Source organism: Bos taurus, chromosome X (genome assembly GCF_002263795.3).
Source record: "Bos taurus isolate L1 Dominette 01449 registration number 42190680 breed Hereford chromosome X, ARS-UCD2.0, whole genome shotgun sequence".
Classification (NCBI taxonomy): domain Eukaryota; kingdom Metazoa; phylum Chordata; class Mammalia; order Artiodactyla; family Bovidae; genus Bos; species Bos taurus.
In genome coordinates, this window is record NC_037357.1 from 58,103,065 (window position 1) to 58,111,045 (window position 7,981).

At 41.0% G+C, this 7,981-nt stretch overlaps 1 protein-coding gene across 4 annotated transcripts in view; it reads right to left on the minus strand.

Annotated features, from left to right (window-relative positions):
• The window catches only part of ACSL4 (acyl-CoA synthetase long chain family member 4), a 77,605-nt gene extending 70,536 nt beyond the window's left edge, over nucleotides 1-7,069 (minus strand). For all 4 annotated transcript variants that reach the window (XM_015461586.3, XM_002699866.6, XM_024988727.2 and 1 more), the window contains exon 1: nucleotides 6,899-7,069. The gene's annotated coding sequence lies outside the window, so the exon portion shown is untranslated. The remainder of the gene's footprint in view (nucleotides 1-6,898) is intronic.
• Between the last annotated feature and the right edge of the window lie 912 nt (nucleotides 7,070-7,981).

Below are 7,981 nucleotides of genomic sequence, written 5' to 3' on the forward strand. Positions count from 1 at the left end.
TAAAGGCCAATTCACAACCCTCTGCCACTTTTTCTAACAGGTACCTTTTATTTATTGATCTGGAGGAGCTCTTTACATAGCATAGATATTATATAGTAGAAACCTTTTAACCTAATTTTATTTGGAACACAATTAGCTAATTTAAAAAGTCAACTAAGGTGGACAATCATAAAAAAAATATGCTCATGACAAACATTTCATTTTATCTTCATTTTATCAGTGGTAAATGTACACTCATTCATCAAGTTTTTGATAAACGGCCAGAAGGCCAAAACCTTTCTTTAACTCCAGGCCCAGTGACTGCAAATAAATTTAAACTGAATTCTTAGATAATGCAGAACTTCAAAGAACTTAAAAGATACCTGTAAGGAACTATTAGTGGAGAACACTTCAGATTATACAAATCTTTTATCATTGTCTTACACACACCTAATTATACACTTACAACTTGCTTTCATCAACTCATTTCATAATATACCATTTGTTTTGTTACAATAAACCTATCCCCCAACTTCAACTATCATCTGTATTTGCTGAATTTTATTTCTTTCACATCTCTATGCACTCTGCACCTCAACTCCTATATAATTTGAAGCAAATCCCAGACATCATATCATTTAATATGTAAATTTTCAGTAAGAACTTCAATTCCTCACTACTCAGATTGTATCAAGTTATATGAAAATAAATTTTATATTTACAAAAACAAGAACAAGCACAGTAATTCATAATAAAATAATTCATATTTTTAATTTAATTATTTTAATTCATAATAATTCAGTAATAAAAGCATCTGTTGTATTGGTGGGTTCACAAGCCTGGCGTACCAGATACCAAGTGTTCAGTTCATAGTGTGTTTTACAAAACAAACGAATAGCATTTAATATGGTGGGTCAGTTAAGTGGAAGTCAGTAAAAGCTCCCATGGCATATATAGAAATTATTTTCCTGCAGCCTGTCATATGACTTTTCAACTTTGTTATGGTGTGTTGTGCTTTCCAGAAGTTTTTAAAATATATACATATATTTTTAAAAAATACATCTTTAACTTATTTTGGAGTATGATGTGAGGCAGGGACCCATCTCTTTCCAAATATACAGTGAAACAGTCCAAACTCAGTTTCCATTTTCAACCTTACTTGTAGGTGGGGCATTCAAAAGAACTAAAGTATGAACTTCTAACTTACAAAAGGAAGCTGTGCACACAAAATAATAAACCAACAGTCTTAAGTTCAGCTTGACAGGCTCAAACTACTATGTATTTAAAGATCGCAGTAACTTTGGGAGGAGGAGCAACAGAACTGCCATACCTGGCTGTCATTACCACTCTGGCACACAACAGAATCTCCAAAGGATATGGCGACTAGATAGGCCTCCTTCTGAATCTCACCAGTTACCAAACTTGCAAACTGACATTCACACTGAAAGAGCCCACACTTGACAAAAACAACAAAATCAATTTTTCCAACTCTCCATCCATTCCTTAATGCTGCCCCTAGGATCAGTGCCTTTGGACACAATAAAGAAAATGAATACACTCTTCCAAACCACAATTTCCACATGGAAATATACCTAAAAGGTACTAAAAGTCAAGGTAACATTTGTTAAATTTCTTTTAAAACATAGAGACTCAATAATTTATTATAAGGTTGCTTTATCTCTGGGCAAACTTTTTGTGTAAAGGACCAGAGAGTAAATTGACTTTCAGGGCCGTTAAGTTCTCTGTTTCAACTCTGACACTGTATTTTGAATGCAGCCAAACAACACATAAATGAATGGATGTGCCTGTATTCCAACAGAAACGTATTTACAAAAACAGGTGGTGGGCAGGATTTCGTCACAAGCAGTACTTTACCCACCACTGTCTCACACCAATGATTGATCTCTTCCAACTAGGAATCCACTATCTTGGCTATAAATTTATTGAGCAAATATTGTGACACTGAAGGGACAATTAATAATTTAAGTGCCCCCTTACAGAAATGAATACTCTTAAAAATCAATCACGAAGCTTTTCCTTAAGTTCTTCTCAAACATGAGCACATATATTTTTCAAAATAACACTTGTAAGCTACCTTAAAACTAATGCTTATTTTCAAAGATAATTAAAATGAACATTAAATAGCTACTATAAAAGAAAAACATACAGTCTAGACAGACAAATTCAACATTCGATTCATTATTCTGAGCAGAACAAGCCTACTAAATCTATCATCATATTCACAACTTCACTACTCAAAATGCAGAAGCAGACTTTCAAAGTACATTTAAATGAGAACTCAAATTTTTTTCTTTGGATTACTTACCAGAAATGTTGATTAGAAACTACACAGTTTTGCCAAAATATTTTAAAATTAGAAAGTGAAACCAAAAATCTCCTTGGCATATGACGCATATACTTAATTTTAAAATATTAATTTTAATGTTACGGTGACTGCCTGGTAATATAGAAATTATAGTTTTAAGGCACAAAAGGATGGCAGCCATTTTCATCCAGTGAGAATATGTATAAGTATGGATTCACACTCTAAGCCATCAAGGTCACTTGTTTGAAGAATACATCTGAGCTCCAGGAATGCTCAAAGAAAAAAAAATGTTCACACTGCTCACAGAAATACTGGATGTTATATAGAACAGCAAGGAATAAAATTAAATAACAAAGGTACATGAGATTCCTTCACACTATCCATAAGAGGGAAAACTGACAAACTGGACCTCATCAAAATTAAAGACTTTTATTCTGTGAAACTTGCCTATGAAGAGGACAAAAACGCAAGCTGCAGGCTGGGAGAAGATATTTGCAAACCACGTGGCCAACAAAGCACTAGTATTGAGAATTATATAAAGAACTCTCAGAACAGTAAAAAAAAAAAAAAAAAAGTCCAACTAGAGAATGGAGAAAAGACATGAACATACATTTCACTGATGAAAATACAGAGAGAGCAGATAAGCACATGAAAAGATGTCCAACATCATAGCCATTAGGGAAATGCAAATTAAAACTATGACAAGATATCACTGTATATATATATATATATATTGGAATGGCTAAAAATAAAAAATAGTAACAACTCCAAGTGCTGGCAAAGATGAGAACCATTCATGCATTGCTGAGGGAATATAAAATAGCACAGTCACTCTGGAAAGCAGTTCGGCAGTTCCTTATGAGACTAAACACCAATACAAGCATCAATTGCACTCTTGGGCAATTATCCTAGAGAAATGAAAATTTACATTCATACAAAAACCAGTACATAACTGTTCATAGGAGCTTTATTCATAACGGGTTACAAAGTACAAGAAAGAACCAGATATCCTTCAATGGGTGAATGATTAAACAAACTATAATACATCCACAGCGTGGAATACGACTCTAGAATGAAAAGAACTATTGATACAAGATATATTCCCTGCAAGAATCTCCACACAATTACACTGAGTGAAAAAACACCAATCAGGCAAAGAAAACACATTAGGGGTTGCCAGGGGCTCAGGGAGGGAGTGAGATGGCTATAAAAGGACATCAGAGACCTTTGGGGTGATGGAACTGTTCTGTTTCTTGACTGTGGTGGTGGTTACATGTGCTAACACTGCACAGAGACAAACTGTTGTTGTTTAGTCGCTAAGTTATACCCAACTCTTTTGCAACCCCATGGACTGTAGCTGGCCAGGCTCCTCTGTCCATGGGATTTTCCAGGGAAGAATACTGGAGGGGGTTGCTATCTCCTTCTCTAGAGGATCTTCCTGACCCGGGGATCAAACCCATGTCTCCTGCATTGGCAGGTGGATTCTTTACCACTATATATTGCCTATAGAGAAGCCCACAGAACTAAGTACACACACGCAAGTGAGTGCATGTAAAACTGGAGATCTTTGCATCAGGTGGATGGATTGTACCTGCTTCGATCTCCTTGTGATATTATGCTACAGTTATGCCAGATGTTACCACTAAGAAAATTAAAGGGTATTGTTTTTTACAATTGTATGAGAATGTATAATTATCTTAAACAGCTAAAAGAGAAACAAATGAAAGGAATATATAAAACCAGTCAACGGCAGGAGTGAAAAAAACAAATCTTTCATTTTTGCTAAAGTCTCAGTAATTGAAAGTCAACAAATGGAAAGAAAAAAAAAAAGGAACACCAAGAAGAGAGTCTACAGGCTACAATTAACACAATTATCTCCTCCTCCCCTGTGGAGCCTTAACTTCCCCAGGATTTTATGTCCCTGATTTGACTGTTGTTAATAAAAATAAACTGGCACACAAAACCATCTCTCCACAACCCTCACCACCATCGCCTCCATCCTGGACTATAAAATTAAACCTTGGAGGCAAAGGATTGTCTTCTCGACCATCATACCCTAGAGGCCTATGGCACAAAATAAATGACAGATGGAGGAATGAGATAAGTTGAAAGAAGGAACAAATGAATGAATGAATGAGATGCTTGCATATTCTTTTCAAGTTGCCTAGCCAATTACAGTTACAAGGCAGTCTGTATACATTCCCATACACATTTCTTAAAAGCCTTGAACCTTTAAAGAAAAATAAAGTGTGGTATGCACACCCTTCACTTGCAAGCAGAAGTGAACAATACCTGACTTTTGTAGAATGCTTCCCAATATATAGACTTTCACATAGAGTAATTCATTTGATATGGATGAATTAAGAATTATGGATATATAGATTGGAACTAGTATAAGCAGATCTTTGAGAAAAATGTTCTAAATAACTAAGGACTTAACTAATGATTTACGGCACAGCCTTAATGCAAACTGTGATAGATATGTATTGTCAAATTAGGGGACTTATGCAGATTATTGGAGAAGGCAATGGCAACCCACTCCAGTACTCTTGCCTGGAGAATCCCATGGACGGAGGAGCCTGGTGGGCTGCAGTCCATGGGGTCGCTAAGAGTCGGAAACGCCTGAGCATCTTCACTTTCACTTTTCACTTTCATGCACTGGAGAAGGAAATGGCAACCCACTCCAGTGTTCTTGCCTGGAGAATCCCAGGGACGGTGGAGCCTGGTGGGCTGCCATCTATGGGGTCTCACAGAGTCGGACATGACTGAAGCGACGTAGCAGCAGCAGCATGCAGATTATTCTGACAACATCAAGACCCTTTTACAGATGCAAAAATGAAGTGAGGTAAAGTGACTTGTTCAAGGTTATACATTTAGCTACCACTGGAACTGCACGTCAGCCTCTCCAGAGTCCCAATTCATTTCTCTTCCCACGGAATTGGGCAAGCCTCTTCTTTCTCCACCCATCCTGCCCCTACCCAAAACACTCAAAAATGTTCTTCTGAATCACTTATTTTTAAAATCGGTGCTTTAGGAGGAAAAATTGAATTTATTCAAGATGTTTATTGTTGCATTACACCTTCTGTGGATTTTTAGGTGTCAAATTACTTCTATCAGAACAATAAGGTATTTTATTCTATGTTGGGAGAAGAAGAACAGCTCAGTGTTTCATCCTCTGCCAAAATGGCAGAAAGGGTGTTAATTCTTCCAGGAGTTTTAGGTGTTTCACACTTCTTTTCAATCTAAAAGATGAGCTATTTTATAATTCAAGGAAGAGGCCTCACACTATGCAAATCTTAATTGATACACTCATTGACAGTACAGACATTGGATATCTCCCTACAAACTTATGCATCAAGAGCAATTAAAAGGATTTGTTATAATATAAAAGATATAAGTAATATAAAGTAATATAAGTACTTATAAGTAATATAAAACCTAATGTGACAAGCAACTACTGGGAAACGTGGATTTCATCAGGTTAAATCTCCCTTACGCTGCAACACGTTACAATACTAAGCATGAATTCACAGGTCTTAAAATCAAAATACTAGAAGGAACCTTCGTTCAACACCCTCAATTTTGTAAATGAGCTAACTGAGGCGTTGATTAAACCATTAACCAATAGAGCAGACTGCTTACTTTTTCAGAGGGACTTATTTAAATGCCATTTCGCCGTTGTTTCTTAGAGCGATGATTGATTCTTTTAACGTGAAAAGAGCGATTAGAGCAAAGTCATTTCAAGAGGGTGGAAAAAAATGCCTTTGAAAGAGGAGATGCTGGAGTGAAGAGGAGAAATGACGTCTTATTTAAAATATGTAACCCCTTAATGGTGGTTAGGCAGTGAATCATATTCTCCTCGATTTTTCTCTGTGCTATAGACATCGACCACAGTTCTTTCTGTAGGGCACTTGAATGAGAGGAAGAGGAAGTGAATAAAGCTGATGCTAAATATACAGCACCCACGGAGGGCAGGGATGTAGATAGGTAGGACAGGAAAAAATAAGAGCATGCTTCTGCTAGAAACTAGTCATTTTCTAACCTACCTAAAGATAGGAAGCTAAGAGGATATCGGAAGCAAGGGCATCCTTCAAATTCGAAGGGCGGATGCTTCTAGAGCCAGAAAGAGTCCCAAGCTCTCAGATATAGAGCGACTCGAAACGGACAAAATGGAGTTGAGGTCCGGGGGCGTCCTAAAGGTCGTTTGGAGGTCTGGCGAGTCCCTGGTGTGCTCACTGGGGAAAGGTCATGGCAAAGCCTAGCACCCCGATCAGGAAGAGCTTTTGGCCCTCGAGGAGGCGGTGAGTGGCATGAAGAGGCAGACCAGGGTCTCGAAGACCCCACACCTCAGCAATGGAGATGATGCCGGCATCTCGGGAAATCTTCCCAGCCCCGGAGGAGGCGGGCGGGTAAATCGCCCAGGCTCTAGAAGAAAGCGAACGGATTTCGGGAACAGGAACGTCCCCCGCCCACCCCGCCCCACGTCCTCTGGGCTCAGGTGTGGGACGGTGGCGCGGCCAGAGCGGGGGGCCTGGGACATAGCAACGGGGTAGAGGTGCCGGGGCCGGAGCCTCTCCGATTACGGCTACTTACCCGAGGCGCTGCCTGTGGCGTGTTCGCAGCCGGCGGGGACTCGGCACTCCAGAAGCCGGCGGAAAGGAGCCGCGTGCCCGCTAGCGCTGGGATGAGGAGGGGCGCGCCGCGGACGCCGGAGAAAAAGCCGCAGCAGCGCGCGCGCACCCGGAGGGCCAACGGAGGCGGGGCGAGGCGCAGCGCCGCGCGGGCCCGGAAAAGACGCGCCCGGAGGGGCGGGCGGAGCGGGGGCGCGCGGTGGTGTGGCACAGCCGGCCGAATCGCGGGCGACGGCCCGCTCAGCCCACCCACGCTCCCGCCTCCGCTCACCCGACGTCAGCCGAAAAGGAGGGGCGGCCAGGGCCGTTAGAACGCGGGGGGCGGGGGGAAGTGCGGGGGAACCAAGTTGGTTAACGGCTCCTCGCGGGCTTGCCTTAGGGTCCAGCTCCCGCACCCGCCGCCTGGTGATGGAGCTTGTTTTGGGGAGGTTCCGGCGCTTATCTGATTTCCGCGAGCTACCCCATGGGCCCACGCCCGTACCTGCGCTCGCTTTCCCAGAACTCCACCCTAGAATGAAAGTTCCCCTCGGGTCATATTCCAGCTGCCCTTTCAAGATACTCATCTTCGGACTTCACTACTCTTTAGAGAGGAATCTTAACGTTCTTTGCCTAAGACATCCTGCCCCTCCAAGCCCCACCTAACGCATCTCTATCGCGCCTCTCACTGCGTTAAGACCCCATACAGCCATCCCCACTTATGAAATATCACAAGAATGCAGGGTTTTCACTTTATGCCTTGTGTTTCTACGATGGTGTTGTGGCAAAAAGAGCTCACAACCGATAAGGAAATGTCACCGCAGCACTGTGACATCTTACTGGCCCTTAATCGTTGCTCCTAAGACAGTCCTACAAATAATCTTCCCAAGAGATTCAAGAAACTGCTGTTAAAAATAAAATGCTGGCGAACTGCCTTGGGGCTTCAAAAGAGACCGTAATTGTAAATAAGCCACGACAAACTGCCAAGAATATATCACCAAAAGAAAGAAAATGCCAGTATTCTTCCAGTTCCCTGATGTTTAATGGAGAACTAGCTTCCTTTTCTTGC